At 44.1% G+C, this 18124-nt stretch overlaps 1 long non-coding RNA gene across 1 annotated transcript; it reads right to left on the bottom strand.

Annotated features, from left to right (window-relative positions):
* Positions 1-3507: 3507 nt before the first annotated feature.
* On the bottom strand, positions 3508-14230 carry LOC140253483 (uncharacterized). Its single transcript, XR_011903865.1, has 3 exons — positions 14181-14230; positions 6369-6513; positions 3508-3805 (listed from the first exon to the last, which is right to left on the bottom strand). It is a non-coding gene; the product is annotated as an uncharacterized lncRNA (long non-coding RNA).
* Positions 14231-18124: the final 3894 nt, after the last annotated feature.

The following is an 18124-nucleotide window of genomic DNA, read 5'->3' as shown; positions in this document are numbered from 1 at the left end:
TGCTGTTATTTACTTTCCAGCAGACAATATTCAGCACGCAGGCACACACAATGTCAAAGTCAGCACAACATTCATCACATTGATATCAGGGCACACAATACAGACTGTTGCTGATCAGCAGTAACCGCCTGGACTGGAGGATATGCAGAGCTCCCCATCTCCATTCAGGCTCTGGTGCAGATTTCTGAGCTGTGGCAGCTCAAGAACAAAGCTGAGGCATGGCTAACTGTCAGTGGGATGCAGTCCTGTGAAATAGGAAGATTTAGAGACTCACGGTCAGAACACCTCTGGAAAAGCATCCTGATAGTCTTGATACTCAGGCAAGTTGTGTGAAGCAAGAGCCCAGCTACCCAAAAGCATGACCCAAGGAAATCAGGAGTGTAGCCCACTGGAGATGGCTTAGATCCCTTCAGTTCAAGGCTTGAAACCAGAAGTCACAATGCCTTGTACCTGTGCATTATTATGTGCTATGATGTCCTTTATGAGCTATGATTTTGCTATTATGTGCTATGATGTCCTTTATGTGCTATGATGTCCATCCTGCAAAAATTTTACCTATCCGGGAGAGTTTCCACTTCAGTGGTAGAAGTCAGTAGGCAGACATGGCACCTGAAGAGCTGGCAGCAACTTAATGACCCCTTCCTATGTGTATTATGATAGACTATGATGACGTTCAGGCAACTAATGGGACTCCCTTGTCAGAGATCCAGCACTAATGAGGATGAGGATGTTGCCCTTGGGCTGAGGACCTTTCCTCTTCACGAAAAGCACGGATTGGGCATTGCTGGAAAGTGGGAGGCTGGTCACAGCTGGCAAGGGAATGTGGCTCATTGATCCCTGGAGGCTGGGAGATTGTTGCTGCGTACCTGTCTTCCTCTCATTAATTCATTGGCAACTACCCTCAGCCACGTTTTTGAGCACATTCCTGTGCTAGCTGGACATTTGATAGCTGTTCTGATATGCTTAATGCCTCATAGTCATAGGGAGACCAGAGAGAAGCCTCAATTATTAAAGGGGGATGAAAAGTGGTTTGTGTGCGTGTATGATGAAACTCTTCTGTACCACATTTTGTTCTTACTGATTCAGCTTTCTTCCAGTCAGCATTCACAGCGTGTCAAAACTTCTGGCTTCACATTCACATCAAGATGCTCTTCAGCTTAGAGCAGAAATCTGCCACACAGCACCGAAAAAGAGCAAAACACCCACAACAACAACATATGCAGAAAGGTGTGTGGATGATAGCAAACAAACAGAGCCATTTGGAGAGCACTGGGGGTGGTAGGCAGCTGGCTGCGAGGCAGAAGGATCTGGGATGAAACCCTCAGTCTGTACAGGACTGGGGCTCAGCCCAGCTGGTCCCCTGGAGCCAGATCTGCTCCAAGTAGCTGTTTGCCTTTTCTTCCACGTGGTTCTGGATTTTATCTTTCTTTTTTGATGCCCTTTCAAACAAGGAGCTTTGCCATATGGAATTTCACAATTACTCCGGCTTGTAGTTGCCTCCTATCTCCCACATAAAACAAAGCCAGTCACTCCTGACATCTGGAGGCATGTGGCTGGAGAGATCGGAACCAGATTCAGACAACATTCACATCAGTTGGGCTTGTCTTCAAACCCCAGCTCACGCTACTGCTTTGACACAACCAGAAAGACAGCTGTGTAATTTTTACAAGCTGTCTGTCAATATAAGAGTGAGGAAGAACTTTACAAGGTCGACCTCCAGGCCCTGTGTGTCCCTTCCACCCGGCCACAAAGGGGGAAGGATATGGACTTAGCAAGTAGGTGGTCAAATTTCCTCAGCATCTAATATTTGAGGTCAAATAATGCAGCCAGGTATACATTTATTTATTGCAGTGGAAGAAAAGGTACAAAAGGTTGCTGATCACACAAATTTCTGATGCTGTCAGTCATTGCCCCAGCACTGCCTAGGTCAGAGCGGGGCCACTGCCAAACCAAACACTGTCAACACTGCTATGTATGATGAGAGTCAAGAGTTCTAACCACTTGTTTCAAGCAGACATTATGAAGGAGTTTCATTCATACAACTTCATCTGTGTCAGCTGTGGTCCAGGAATCTCTGCTCAAATAGGGAATAGATTTTATTCTGACATCTAGAGGGTGGGAAGTTGCGTTATTTCCCATTTATGTTCTCCCACCTCACTCCAGCAGAGCGTAAATAATTCCTTCCAGCCTCACCTCCCTTTTACAGGCCTTTGGATGAGCTGAAGCCAAAAGCCACTACTTTGGAAATATGGGAAATCACAGAGCGTCATGGCATCATGAATCATAGAGTGGTGCAGGTAGGAAGGGACCTTAAAGATTATTGAGTTTAAACTTCCTACCATGGGCTGGTTGCCCACCACCATCTCAGGCTGCCCAAGGCCCCATCCAACCTGGACCTGAGCACCCCCCAGGGATGGGGCACCCACAGCTCTCTGAGTAGCAATGCCAGGGCCTCACTGCCCTCCAAATAAGGAAACATCATTGGCCACAGATTTGCCATGACTTTGAGTAAGTCACTTCATCTTACATCAGCACCACAAGCAATGAAGGCCTCACTGGCATTGTATTAATATGCAATCAAAACTTCACATCAGGATTACAGGAATAAGCTACTGCAGCAAGAGAATATTCTCCATCTGGATGACCCCTTTGTTCCACAAGTGCGTATTATTGGCATTTTCACATCTGTTCATCACTTGGAGCAACTTTCTTTTGTCCCTTAGTAAGCTCAAGCATCCATTTCCCCCTTTCCATGCTCCTCCGCACCATACGTGTTTTTTTTCTTAATCTAAATACATTTTCTAAAGTTTATGACATGCTGTGTAATTAAAATCAAGTTAGAAAAAAAAAAAAAAACAAAAAAAAAAAACAACCAAAAGAACTGTTTCATCCACTACAGTTCTTTTCATTCTATAACCCTCCAGCTGGAGTGCAGGTGGGGAATTTGAAGCGCTCTCGTGCTCAGAGGCAACAGCAAGGCCAAGGTCATGGACATGACTGATGACACTGAATGTTCACTGTGACCCTTCTTGTGGCAGCCTACCTTTCAGAAGCTTTATGCGATGCTTTCTGACAATGCGATCTCACAGGATATTTTCTATGAGTATCCCAAAATCAGAAATCACTCCTGCAAGTTGCGACTTCTGCACTCACACTGGGGATTGCACAGGAAAGGTATAAACTGCTCAGCATTTCCAGTGCCCCCAAGGCTTTTTCTCACTTTTAACTTCCTTCTGTTATATGTGAACTAAATCTCCATTCTCCTTGCAGACTCCTTCCCAATATCTTGTTAAAGTAAATGAACTTTAAAATTGGAGGTGGTTCTCCAGAGAAGTAATTCAGCAATAATTCAGCCCACAGAAGTTCCCAAGTCTGTAATTTATTGATTTAGCTAACAGTTTGTACTGACTGGTTAACAGTTTCCTATCTTATTACCCTGTGTTTTCATTATACCCAACCTGTCTGGTGGAAAGAATATCAATCTTTGGCAGCTTACAATTGCTAACAGTAGCTGTTAAACATCTCTAAACTTGCCTTTGCTTCTTTTTGGAGCCTCTTAAAGCTTCCTGAATTGGAGGGTTGGCAGAGAGTTAAAAAGATTTACTTTTCTTCCCAAGAAAAACAACAAAAAAATATTTTAATCCTCACTTTTGTCTCCAAAAGAGAGACAGACGGCTCTGCACTATTGATGCTTGCGCAAAATCCTCAGCTGCACTTCCCATCCAGCCTGCAGAAAGTGTTCACAAGCTTTTTGTCACGTCATCCTCCCTCTTCATAGCCATAAATGCAGACAATGTGCGGTTGCCTGGTAGGAGGAATAACAGAAAGCATCAGTGCACTTTACGATGCTTGGCGTGGAAGACAGATGAGATTTCATTGCGTTTCTAAGACAGACTAGATGCTGACACTTGTAACTGAGGAAAGGTTCCCAAGGTCAGAGCTGCTAAAATTGGACCTGTAAAGAGGAATGTGTGGGGAGAGTGGGAATAATACAAAGCAAATGTTCGGAACGTTTGGATCTGTGAAACAACTTTAATTCAACAAAAGTCAAGCACTTTGTTCTTGAGCTTGGAGGATATTTGAATGATGAGGTAGCTAATGGCTTTCAAACTGCTGTCTAAGTTGCAAAGGAGAGAAAAATAAAAAGGTAGACAATGAATTCAAAGTTCACAGATGTGTCAGTACTGACACACACATCAGGAGCACTCCTGTGCTCTCATAGAAATGCTGGTGGCCCCATGGTACAATTAGAAGCCAGGAATACTCTTCACGACTAAAGAGACCATCACGCCTGATACCTTCTCAAAGAGAAAGCACACAAAGACATTTTTAAGCAAGAGAAGCAAAGAAGCCCTTCATCAGTTCCTGCAGACAATAATCACATAGCTCAGTTTATCAGGTCAAACCTGGCTCATCTGCCTTAATGAAGAGCTGTAGGGCAATGATATGACTTTCAGCTGGTATTTAGAAGCCACTTGTCCCATATGGCTAATATCAGCATTAATAAGGAGGTCTGCACAGGGCGTGGAGAAGTTCCGTGAGAAAGTATATAAGCTTTCCATCACATTGATGGTAAACTGATTATCTGTCTGGCTTTATGGGAATCTAAAAGATTGCTTCTGTGCGAGCAATGGAACTACTTTGTAAAAAACAGGAAAAACAAGATCAATGCCATCCTCCTGATAGAGCTATCTGCCTAGATTGGGCTGTTTGTTTGTTGGTTTTTTAATGAATAAAGTCCTACGTACTCTGCTGTCTCTAAAGAGATGACACTGCTGAGAGCTGAGGCTTTGCTCTCATGTGGATTCTGGTCCTATCATTGCTTACACTGAATCATAGAATCACTAAGGTCGGCAGAGAACACTAGATCATCTAGTCCAACCCCTAAGCAATACTCACCATGTCTACTGAGCCACGTCACTCAGTGCCACATCTCCATGTTTCTTGAACATCTCCAAGGATGGAGACTCCACAAATTCCCTGAGAACAGACCTGCTGGATTTCCTATTTCTGGGACAGCACAATTTATCAGGAAGACTTTGAAGGGATCTGCACAGACGCTCCACACTCATTTAGGGACCATTCCTTCTCCAGATCCCAGTTATCTCTTGATACCACCACTTCTGACATGTCTCCTGTACACCTGCGTGGACTAATAACCACACAGAGCTCCTTAACCTTTCCAATCTTCCAAGAGAAATAAAACAATTTCCTCTATCTTTTCCTCCATTTCCTCAGCTCTGTGATGATCAAGTGACTCTTCTGCGTCTCCTGACACTATTTTGAGCCCAAGGACTGCAGCAGTCTAGACACATTAGCACTTCCAATGTTGAGCTCACAGGCTGTATCAATTAGTGGTCTGATTTCTGCCCACATATCCCAGGAGGCAGCATGTATACTCTCCTAGACTGCAGCACTGATGTACAGAGACTGTTCACGGATGGCAGAGACTCCTCACTCAGGGGACCGGTTTGTGTGTGCTGTCCCTGCCCCTCTTTGCAGGGCTACTTTCTAATCTAATGTCTTTCCAAGACAATGTTTCTTACAGAATCAGTATGGTCTTGGTGGGACTCCTGATTCAGTTTACAAGCTTTCTTCCAAGAAGGGTCAAACCAATTCCCTCTGTGTGGCAGAGCACATTCTCAGCCCTTAAGCAATGCTCTTGTTCCCATAGCATCATCCCACTCATAGACCAGCCACTGGGAGCTTCTACGTCTGCATCTTTCCCCCTTGAAACAACTGAAGAAGATAAATCTCCATAACCCCACTGCCTCCACACCCAGCAGCACAGCTCTAGCTGAGGCAGCCTGCATGACTCAGAGCTCTCCCTGCAAATGCAGCAACCTTTGTTAGGAATAAAACCTATGGTTTTGTTACCAAAACAAACTCAGCCTTGGGCTGTGCTGAACTGGCCCAAAGTCATCAGACAGGCTGTGTAGTATAGCTCTCCTCTCCCATCTCTTTTCTTTGTCATTTAGCTCAGCCTCCCACAAACCTTCTGGCCTGTCTATTCCCAGGTATGAATAAAATAGTCTGAGCTGTGGTTTGTCTTCTTTTCCTGACAGATACCCCATTTTGAATTTTCCAGCCAATTATTCCAAGCTGTGGTGACATTTATCAGACTTACAATATCTGGTTATCTGGTGGTTGGTCAATATTATATGGTCAAAAATAGAATCCCACAATTAATAGTGTACTGTACAATATCTGTGCTCCTGTACTAGTCTGGACGTAACATAAATGACTTCTTTCTCTCTCTCTCTCATTTTGTCTTCTCTCTGGAGAAGAATTTGATAAAACAATTATTGGATCTCTGTAGCTGTTCAAGGATAAGACAGCTTAGCTGTTGGCTTTCCTACGTTACTTACCCAAGGTTATTTTGGCCATGGATGCCAGTGATAGCCTGGAGTTTCTGCTCTGCCCAGGCACTTCATGTGACACATCTGTGCTGAAGTTACAACTAGGGTAAAGTCCTGGAGCAGAGATTGCAAATCTAAATGAAACCACAGCGACCTGTGGGTTGGAAGACATCAAATCAGCTGTGCTGGGAGAGGAAGCGTTCATCACTTCAGCCTGCTCTATTCTGCTGGAAAAGAAATCATGGCTCTTGACCAATGCTGTGGTCAGAACAGCATTTATCTTACATCTATCTTCAGTGCTCACTGTTGGATTTCATGATTGTGCCACTTCAGCCATATAAGAGCAATAGGAACCATTCAGTGACCAAAGATTCTCTTCACGTCCCTGTCAGGGCTCTCAGCTCTGAGCCCATTGCTGAAATACCAATTTAACCCTTTTAGTGTGCTGCCAATAAATATTGTTTGATATGAGATCTTCCAGTCTTCCATTTTCCAGTAAAGGCACTGTCAACCAACCACAGAGATAAGATGTCAGTATTGACTAAACCCAAGAGCAGGATCCCAAATAAGCCAACACAGAATATCTCATCTATTTTTAACCAGCTATTTTGGTGTAAGGGATGATCATACTGGCAACATGACTCACAAAAGCCCATCCAATCTCTTGTTCCTTCTTTCTTGTTATGCTAGTGTCTTGGAAACAAGAAGGCAGCATGATGCCCTTTCCTCCATGATGATGTCTTTCTCCAAGTTTGTCTCCTCTGGGCTCCCTGCCTGGGGTCCCCCAGAGGAACACCTTCAACCTGTTGACTCAAGCCAACCACATCCCTTATTGCTGTCACCTGGAGAGCTTCAGGTGGTGGTGTGGTGAAGTGCCTGCTCACAGCAAGCAGAGAAAGCTACCCTGTTCCAGCACATGTTCAAAGCCAGACAAACCCTTCCTGTTCACTCTTTGTAATGGAAAAGCCTTTGGGTGGATGCAGCATCTGCATCCTGGCCCTACCCAGACTCCAATTTAACAAGTCCAAGGGAGAAGCGGGAGAGAAAAGAAGCAGACTCTTGCAGATAGCCTTAGGAGGAGCTCTGTTTCCCTGTCTGACATCCCTGCTAACCCAGTCATGTGGTTTCCATTTGTTCCTTTTTTTTTTTCCATGTGGAAACACTGCTTTCAAAGTCATCCGCAGGGATGAGCAGAGCGGCCATGCAGCTGTTGCTAACATGCTGTTCCCACCTGCAACTAGGCAGCTTTTGACAAAGTGGGAAATCCTGAGGGGCCTCGCGTGGCGTTGGCAGGTTTGTTTTCCTCCTGCATGCAGACAGTCTCTGTATTAGCAGAAGGTGCTAAAGAAGAGGAAGCAGAAGAAAGAGCTAGGAAAAGATGCAAGTTAATTAGGAGGCAGCATCAGTTCCTGTGATGCTTAGTATCAGTCCTTTCCTTTTAGTAGAGAGTACTCGAGCTCCTTTGGGGAAATCTGTTACCAGCATCAGGCCAAACACCCCAAAATCTGACACCAGTAGAGCCCTCTGGAGCAACATAAAATCACCCCTGTTGAGGAACAGGCCACTTCCATATGGCATATCCCCATGGCTGTCCCAGCACACCCCTACTGAAGCTCAACCCAGGCACTGACAGACAACCTCAGATTCAGACAGATTTATTATTTCCCATAAGATTCTTTGGATTTATTCAAACATTCATTAGGACATGTCACAGATTGGCCATGAGATAAAAACAAAACAGTAGAAACAGGGACAAAGCTTTCCTGCTGATGAGTCCTAATCCTCACTAATGACATCTAAGCAGATAAGTAAGAATCAGGGCAAGGCACATGACTCAGGGTGTCTGCACTTCAGTCAGGAGTAGAGATTGGAGCTGCTGAGTGGAAACTCCCACTAGCCTTCCTCCATCTATGCTTAAGAAGCAATGCAGGTTTGTTAATGCCCTCCTGAGTACCTCCAAGGCAACAGGGACTTCAGCAGCAACTACTGCACATTGCAATCCATTCTGTTCTTTCCCTCTTGCTAAGCTCCCAACACAAAACTCATACGGAGAGGTTAACACACACAGCAAGGTCTTCTAATAACTATAGCTAACTCCAAATGATCCATATCCCAAAAGCATGTCCCAAACTCTCATCTTAGTACTGTGGCTATCCATTAATTGCACGCTTTGAGGCTGCTGGATTCAGTTGGGTTGGTTTTGAAAGATATGTTTAATGTGATTAACTGCAAAGAATTTGTTTCCAGCCAAAGCAGCATCCTGGCACTCTTGCCTGCCCCACTGAATGCTAGTGCTGGCAGAAAGGAGGATACTGCTTGAAACAGGGGAATACAAACCCATTCCTTTCTATATCAGTGTGGATTTAGACCGGCTTAAACAGATGGGAAAATTATAGCCAAGGACATTGGAATGGGAGCCCAGATCTGGATCCACTTCTATCCAAGCTCTGAACTGTCTGTATGATCTTGTACATCTGTTTCCATTCCTCTCCCTCTGCAAAACAGCCTCTCAGGATTGTCAGTGCAATGAGCAGGGCAAGTAAGGGAAGAGAGGAAGAAGGAAAGATAAGAGTGAAAAGAATGTGTGGCTGAAAGACTTCCACCGTGAAGAGTAGCCTTACAAACCAAGCTGAAAAGAATATGTTAAGTTTTGAAACTATTGCATGAAATGAAATTATCACATTCTAGCGATCACTTCAAAACCATAATAAAGACATGAACATTATCCCCCCCATCATTCTGAACAACTTTCTTAGGAAAATACTAGCGTTGACTCCAGGGCTTTCAGCGTATTTCTGTACTAACTAGCATAGAATCAGTCAAGGTTGGAAAAGACTCTCAAATTCACCTAGTCCAACCATCCATCACCAATAGTTCTCACTAAAAGCAAGTGGGGACTCTGATGAAGAAACCAGTAAAATCACAGTTTGATGCTAATTGCACCTACACTATCAAGGTCCTCTCCATTCCACTTGTCCACTCTTCTTCATTCCAACAACTAATGTTTGAAAAATCTCTCCATTTTCTTCTCCTCATCAGGTCAGAAGAGAAACAGCATTTATAGGGATTTCTACCTACTGGGGAATATCAGTGATATGTCTGTGGGACTTGGTCAAGACTGGGAGAAGAAGAGTCCTTCCTGTTTAGGTCATACTTTGACTCTCCTTGAAGAGGTCACCACAGCACATTCAAAGTTCTCCTTGCTCAGTCAGCAACAAAACCATTTGTAGAGATGGCAGAATCATAGACAATCTCATGTGTATCCCTTAATTCCTTGTTTGCGCTAATAATAGCCAAAGGAGTATTTTCTCCTCTTCATTTTCCACCTCCTTGCTTCAGCTGCTGGACTGAGAGGACAAACTGGAAGCTTCCATGACTGTGGGCAGCCATCTCTGCCCGCTTGCTCTCCCTCCCTGTCATCCCTGGAGATAAACATTGCATGGCATCCTCAGTCATTAGCAAGACCTTGCCAAGGAGATTTCCCATGGAGAATCGACAAATGCAGCTGCCACTTTCTTGCAGCATCTGCAGTGAGAGCTTCTGTTGAGATGGGATATTTTTAGCTTGAAAGTGATCAGCCAACTGGGCAGAGGCTGCCCCTGGTGCCTGAGGATATAAAAGGAAAGAAGATGTTTCAGAGGTCCCAGCATTGTCTATTTTGGGAACTCTGCTGATGATATTCCTCGCAAGGAAGGCTGTTCCCTCTTTATAACGGAGTGTCACATGTCAATCAAAATTGCAAAATCCACACTTTGGAGAATGTATCCCGAGCCATTCTATTGGGTAAAACTAATACATTAAAGAACCCATCATAGTACCCTAGGGAAAAGGGAGAGACCGGAGCTGCCCTGATATGCATTATATCAAATGTGCCTGGCATGCACAATTGTGTTATAGAGCCACTCTGTGGGTACCTCCTTGCCTTTTGCTGCCTATTATTAGCTTGAAGGAGAAATGCCATAAGTGGTGAAGGGAGTCAGGGACAGCTACTGCAACAATCATCAGCTGGAAATTAATAATGGGCACTATCCAGAGATGCTTCAGGATAAGAGGCCTTTCAGAAGACCAATTCTTGAAGTGAAGAAGCCGGCGTTGTTAAAAAAAAACACAATGAAATAGCAGAATAGGGTAAAATGTGGTAAGAAAAGAAGTAGGGTAAAATATGGTAAGAAAAGTTCTTTGTCACTTGATTAAGATAAAAGGAAAAGATTCTTATCTATTATCAGTCATCACAGTCCACTGAGACTGTGGAGTCAAACTTGCATACTGACATTGGGCCTATGTAAAAATTTCCAGCCAAGATTTCCTTTACCCCTGGCTCAGGGCCCACTTTAATAAAAGAATCTTTTTGGAGATGCTGCAGGATGTGGCCCAGCTCTTGCTCACACACTTAGATTGGCATAGAAAGAGAGCCCGGACCAAGTCTAAGATGACATTTCTCCCTTTTGCTGAGCTAATTTGAAGGCTCAGCATTTCCTGGCCCTGGGTCTGGACACAGCTGCACAGAGTGAAGATGGCACAGAGCAGGAGGGAGAAGAGCAGCACAGGCTGTGCCTGCTTAAACCACCCTGCCACCAGATGTGCAAATCCAGCTTGACTTCATGCACCATACAGCCCCTAGCTCCCTACCTGTGTCCCTGTTAGCTTCTTCTACAAGCTCAATAATCTACATTTAAACAGCAGTACCTCCGTAAGAAACACATGCAGACTTGAGTTGGAGCTCTGGCTGCATTCAGGGCAAGGGCTTGCAGAGCAAGGAACATAGGACAAAACCTTGCCCTGGTCTGCCCTATGCAATTCTAACCAAGTCACCACATTTGGCCACCATGGCATGGAAGAACTTTATGTGAAATGGGATAATATTGTATCCTATGAACAGAGGAAATCTTGACCACAGTCAGCACCGCCTGGATCATGCGTTCCTGCTAGTGGGAGCCTATGAAGAAATTACTGTATACAAACACTTCCAATAACTGCTTTTGTAGATTCAGTAAACAGAGCAGTTAAAAATTATACCCTGGGTGAGTATCCAACAGTGTAACCTTTTAAGGTTGGAAATGAGTTCTGGATTGCCTGAGTAAAAACGGCTTTTAACTAACAGGATGGAGTCTAATGAGAGATCAATGCCTATTGTGGGAGAATTATCCCCCACTCCAGGAAGCTGAAGGAGGTATTTGCCACTATAAGGAGTGCTGAGATGTGGGAAAGAGGCTGGGAAAATGAAAGAGGTTTGATTTTTGGCCATCAGCAGAATGAGAGCAAAGTGTGGTGACACTGCAGCCTGAGAGGAAACTGCCACCAAGACCACACCTATTCAGCATCTGGATATTAACATTTAACTATCCTGCAGAATCGGTGCACAACGCATACCAGCACGCAAGCTAACAAAATACAATGGAGCCCAAATAACAATCACTGCTTCAATAGTCAGAGACCATAGGGTGGAGAGCCCTGCACACTGCAGGCAGAGCAGCCAGGGGGAGGATGGGAAGAGAGGAGGGAAAGTTGAGAGCTGAGAACTTTATAACCCACTGCAGTAGAGCAAACTCCAGCTACATAAAGCTGGATGTTAAGCCCCTCCTCCTAATCCATTCATTCAAAGTAAAACAGGTGGGATTTGGGAGACTCCAAGCTGATCACAGGAGCTTTGTAACTGAAAGAAATGAAGCCCTGTAAGCAGAAAATGTGTATATGCAACCTATCTCTACCACTGTTAGGAAAGGATGCTGAGGAGAAACAGCAGATTTGCCAGCTGGAGAGGCAGCTATAAATTACAACCATGGGCCAAACTACAGAGCTAATCTGACATGCCAAAAAGATGCTATCAACTTAACTGGGCATTAGGTGAGATCACCAATTCCACTCAGGAGATATTATAGACATTTTTTCAGGTTATGAAGTAGTTTCATCTTCCCAGGTATCTAGAAAGAACCATCTTTGTCACATCAGTGAACAAAAATGAGAGATAACTACAAAATAAATCACCTGGAATGAATTAACTGCTGCTGGAAGTAGAGGCTGGTTGACAGAGAAACACACTCACCTCTTCAAACCTCCTGTGAGTAAAGCACTTCAGACAAACAACCACTAAAGCTTTTGCACTGGGCTGGGGGAAAACAGCACAGCAATCCATTCAGTCCATTGCAGCAATATAAAGGCAGAAGATGAAAATTCCTGTACAGCTTGAGGCTTGCCTTCCTCTACACTTGGCTTCTCACATCATCTGGGTTTATAGGCTCTCAAGGGGCAGCTAGGTTAATTGTCTTACCAATCAATTTTATGGACTCAAGAAGCTTGCTAATGCTTTAACCAGAAAATGATGTACTTCCAATGGCTTGGAACAGGGAGATGGACTCCCTTCCTAATGTCTCCTCAAGTTCTGTCTTTAGCAATCTCCATTTAACCAGTAAACATCATCTAGTCTTTGACTGAAACTTCTGATGCATCCAGTGGGTTCAGAGGATCAGGATAGTTGCTGCCCTTGGAATATGTGCTACAAGGAAGAAGAGCCTGATCCAAGATGTAATGAGAGCAGTGCTGTTCAACCAGTGGGAAAGGGAATTTGATCCAGACCTTCCCTGCTCACTTGGGTGGCAGGGATTGAGTACTGGAGAAAACATTTTGCCTATAAAATGCCTGCTGAGGATGCTGCATGGCTGCAAAGCATAGCAAGGCTTGTTAGCAGCTAATGTGCTTCTTGTGGGGTCATCTTTGTGCTTTGTGTTCTGATTATCTGCCTAAGTGCTTCCATGGCTCTCAGCAGCATAGGATCCTGGCCATTTCTACCTGGGTGAGTGATAAGAGAATCCATCACTATTACCTGCATTACCTGCTTATGTTCCCTGAGTAGTTCTGCTCTATGAAGTGTTGATAATGCTGCACTTGCCTCCCTAAGACATTTATTTCCCTCTCCCTGCATTAAGCGTATATTCAATTATGCTGGAGGAAAATCTCATTCTGAAACTAAAAACCTCCCCATGCACAGCTCCTCTGCTGCTGACCTTCTTCAAAGTCACAGAGGTAGCCTGTGTCCTTTAGGGATTTCTCCTTATCTGGAATTAATAACTTTCTTCCCAGGATGGCCAAATCTCTGTGCAACTCATCAAAAAATTCCTGGAAAATAAAACAGCCTAGCCAGGTTTGGAGCACCTGATATTTTCTTAGTTATTCAGACACAGGTAGGAGATATTTTTCCACACAGCTGAGCCTGCTTTGAGCAGGACTTTGGACTAGAAACTTCGTGAGGTCACCACCAACTTGAATCACTCTCTAATTCCGTGATTCTGGGCTTTTTATTTGAAACAAACTAAAGGGTGCATGATCCTAAATGGGATAAAGTCTTGAAGCTGCCATCCATAGCCCATGTTACCGTGCTCTCTAAGACCAAAAAGCATGTTAAGGCATGGATGCGCCATGCCCACAATTGATGACTGAGGTGCGACACTTAATACCTGACCAAGGTGACCACATCTCAGCTGAACTGATGTGCCCCAGCCTACAGCAGGGCCTCAGAAACCAGCAGCTGATACAGGAGGGACAAGGCCTCAGTATCATTCTTTCTAGAGCTCTCCTATGCGCCAGGCATCAGTGCATGGCCAAGGCAAGTAGAGACTATAATTACCCATAGTTTCAGTGATAACCAGAAGCCTCTTGCACCTTTCAACCTACCTTGGTGCATCCACGTGCATGTTCCATTTACATGGAAGAGTGTAGCAACTGGACAGATCAATACAATAGGAAAGGCAATACAGCAGAGATGTGATGATAGAAGCACCAGCACAATAGAAAGGTGCTATAAAATAAGGAAAAAAGATTGCTCACCAATAGCAGAAGATTCCAAATTCACAGGGAAAAGCCTCACCAAGAAGAAATCTCCAAGAAAAGATTCTTCCCTACCAGCAGTCAGCCTTTAAATGTGGTCTAAGAGAGGTGCAGCCAGGCTCCACCCCTTCTGGATGCACAGCTGAATTACTTTCACCTGTACTCCCATAGCTGACCGGGTCTTTTCCCCAGGTGCTCAATCAATGGTTCAGGCCGTGACTCAACAGTTCCCATACAAAGAGGTTCTGATATCCTAGAGAGGTCCTGGCTGGGACTCTGGAATGAATCTGTGAGTTTTTCCCCACACTGGATCTTAGTCACTTCATGTTCATATTATATCTCTTTTGTACAAGAAAACTATTTTTCTTGTTTTTCATCTGTGTTTTTTTGTTTTCTTTCCCCAGAGAATGGAGAAGAACAAAAAAATAATGCAATAAAATCATAATCTCACCTCCTGTAAACAACTTTGTAGATAAATGCAATGAGAGGTGTCCTGCATATGAACACTGCCAGGCAGCCCTTTATAGATCTTAAGCTTGTATTGATCTCTGCATCCATAAAAGCTCTTGTTCGTCAAGCATAAGAGAACAGGCTCAGTATGCATGACCACACATGCCAATGTCAATGGAGCTATAAAGCTGCACCCTCAGAAAAATAAAGTGTAAGTAAGTCAGATCTGAGTTCAAAAGAATGGAAATCTGTGACATTAGGAATTAAAAATCAAAGTCTTCTGACCCAGATTAACTTTCTTTGCTCAATCACCCGTACATAACATACTCTAAATCAGCTCCTGGAGATGTTCTTTTGCATGTTTTTCATGATTAATTGAATTAGCAATTGATTTGTATAATATGACTCACTTAGAAATAAAGACACAGCAACCTGACAACACATGCACCACTCAGAGAGCAAGAAATCTCAGCTCCTACAGCTAATCTCACCTCAACCCTCTCTGGTGACATAGATTTGCTGTTTACCACCAAGAAAATCAACTATCAGAGAAAGCATGTGCATGCTCCATGTGTGTGCACACAAAAAAACAAACGTGCACTATAAATGCTGGAAAAGGGCAGGTTCTTTCTAAGACTGATCTACAGATGCTTTGTTGAGCCCTGAATTTGGCCCTAGGCAGTGCAGGGGTTGGAGCTGTGAATCATAGAATCTGAGGATCATAGAATATTCTGAGCTGGAAGTGACCCACAAAGATCATTGAGTCCAGCTCCTGGCTGCACACCAGCACCCAAACCCTGTGTCTGACAGTGGTGTCCCCAGTGCTTCACGAACTCCAGGAGCTTGGGGCCATGCCCATTGCTGTGGACAGCCTGTTCCATGCCCACCACCCTCTGTTGGAGAGCCTCATGAAGGAGGAACTTCCCTGTTACCCTTCAGGACACACCATGATTTCAACCCAGCAGGGCAAAGCATTTCTTTGATATGCTCAGAGCAATGGCTGCATGCATCGATCCCTTCCCTCGGCTGTGGTTCCTATGGCCCCGCAGTGCCACAAGTCCTTAGGAGGTGCTAAAAGCTTTCACAGGAGCCGGGAGAAGGAGGGTGGCTAACAGCAGTGAGGGAGAGCTGACCTTTCCTCAGCCCAATTATTTTGATATTTAAAATGTGAAACCAGAAATAAGAGTTCATCTTTTCCTGTGCTGGAGATCATTATGCAGTGAGAAATGGGCAATACTGTGAATTATTATAAACTGGCACCAGACCGAGACGGCTCTTTTTCTTTTCCCTATTCTTTTTCTTTCTCGAGAAGCATCCCTATTCGCAGAGCAAAGCAGAGGCTTTTCATGAGAAAATAACATTTTTATGCTTGTCAAAATTTCCTTTCATTTAAGCCAAGAAGCCACGACTGATGCCATGTCTCCTTTTCTCCAGGGCGTGAGTCCCTCCCCAGCACCAGCTAAGTGGAAGGAAGAGAGAACTTTATCTTCCCTGCCAGCTTGGCTAGACACTACTGGGAAAGGGAAGGGGCAAGATGACAGTTTTCTGCTCCCTTCTACTGCACTGGTTTAACCCTACTGATCCCAACACACTTGGATGAGTGTTATTCAACCCAGTGTAAGCTATGGCCGTTTCCAGGGGCCAGGGGTTATTTCCCCATACCCACTGCACGGCTGGAGAAATCAATCCTGACTTGTTACAAACAGCATCCCTGTGTGTAAGAAGAACGGGCCTTATTCCTGTTTTCCTCTGAAATATTTTCACTTCTTTGGAGTGGGATTGCAGTTTTTAAGAGGTTCACGAGCTGGCAGAGCCTCACTGACTTAAGGATGGCAGGATTTGGCTCACTGGTCATCAATCTGCATAAGCATGCAGCAGCTATGTGGTCATTACCATAGTAATTCCCCCCCCCCTTACAGGATTTCTCTGCTATGCATACACATGCTGGGGAAAGAGAATCATTTTGTTCTCTGCAACTGCATCATGACATTAAGGCAAGTGTCCCTGCTGGCCTCCACTCCTGCCTGAATGGGGCTGCTCAGCAAACTTGTGTAGTGCCTTGTTTTGTTCCAAAGTGCTGATTCCTAGAAATGAAAACTGGCTTTGTGGGAAATGGTCAGTTTGGATGCATTTTTCCAACTTCTATATTCTCCCCTCCTTTTTTCTTTTCTTCTTCTTTTCTTTCTATAGAGAAAAGGGGGTTTGAAACACTGAATTAGCTGCAACGTACTGAAAACAACAACAACAACAAAAAAAAGCTGCCTGCTTTTTCTGCCCAGTAAATTAATTACAGTAGTGAGAGCAAAATTCTTTCAAACTAGGGATGCTTTGAATCAAAGGGAAGCATTTCTGAGACTCAGACTGCCTTGTTCAGATTTTCATTTCTCAAATGTGTTTGGCTTTTGATGTTTTTACCCTCTTTAAGTCGGGATATATTTTTTTTTAATCTTAAATATATATATATATATATATATATATATTTGCAGGGTGGGAAAATAATCTCCCGCTCAGCAAGACCTCAGTGGATGTTTCAGTGCACACGACAAATGTTACAAAGCAAGTCACTGTTCTTATCTGCTCCTGGGGGACCTGGTACAGCTTCTTATTGTTTTCGTCTCTTTGAAAGACAAGTCATGTAGTATAAAAAAAAAAAAAAAATGCATTTTGCTCTTTCAGATAAAGGAACTAAGGGGAAAAAAAAAAACAAAAAACAAAACGGGTTTGAGTCATCTCTCAGTATTATTTTAATTCTTGGTCTGTTGAACAACGAGTGGGGTTTAAATCAAGTGCTGTGATCTGGTGCCAGCTGTTGTTCCAGGGCTGCAGAGGCTGTGTTATAACATTCAGCAGACAGTGGTTCTGCTGTTACAGCCTTTGCAGGTATAGTCTGGGTAGAAAGGAAAACGAAGATTTAAGACTGATCTCACTGAAAGAAGGGGTAAAATGCTATCCTTGTTTCTTTGAGCAACCTGGTCTAGTGGAAGGTGTCCCTTCTCCTGGCAGGGGGCTGGTCTGCATGATCTGTAAGTCCCTTCCAACCCAAGCCATTCTGTGACTCTAGGGTGCTGTGATTCTGTGATCCTCAAGCCAAAGTCTCACAGAATGTCAGCGACTGATACTTGCTAACTATGGCTCAAATTCACTTCCCATGTGTGTGACTCAATCGATAACAGCACAGCGTTAGATCTGCATGCAGACAACTTCGGGGATAATAAGCCCGAATTTCCCTACTGATGACTTTGTGGAATGTGGAGGAAGGAGACTGAAAGAAACAGACTCAAATCTTACAATTTTGGGTAAAGTTGAAGCCCACCTGAACCTTCCCTGCGTTTCTCAAACTGAGAAATCCTGCAGCACTCCCAGCCAAGTTCTTTCTTGTGGTCTCCCCATGCCCACAGCACTCAGAGCCTTCGCTTTAGGAGGGTCAGATCTGGCCAAACTTCCAGACAAAAATACTCCCGCTCACGTCTTTGCTACAGGCTATGGAAACAGCA

This window comes from Excalfactoria chinensis, chromosome 5, assembly GCF_039878825.1.
Source record: "Excalfactoria chinensis isolate bCotChi1 chromosome 5, bCotChi1.hap2, whole genome shotgun sequence".
In the NCBI taxonomy this organism is placed as follows: domain Eukaryota; kingdom Metazoa; phylum Chordata; class Aves; order Galliformes; family Phasianidae; genus Excalfactoria; species Excalfactoria chinensis.
This window is presented reverse-complemented; position numbering and strand designations above follow the sequence as displayed.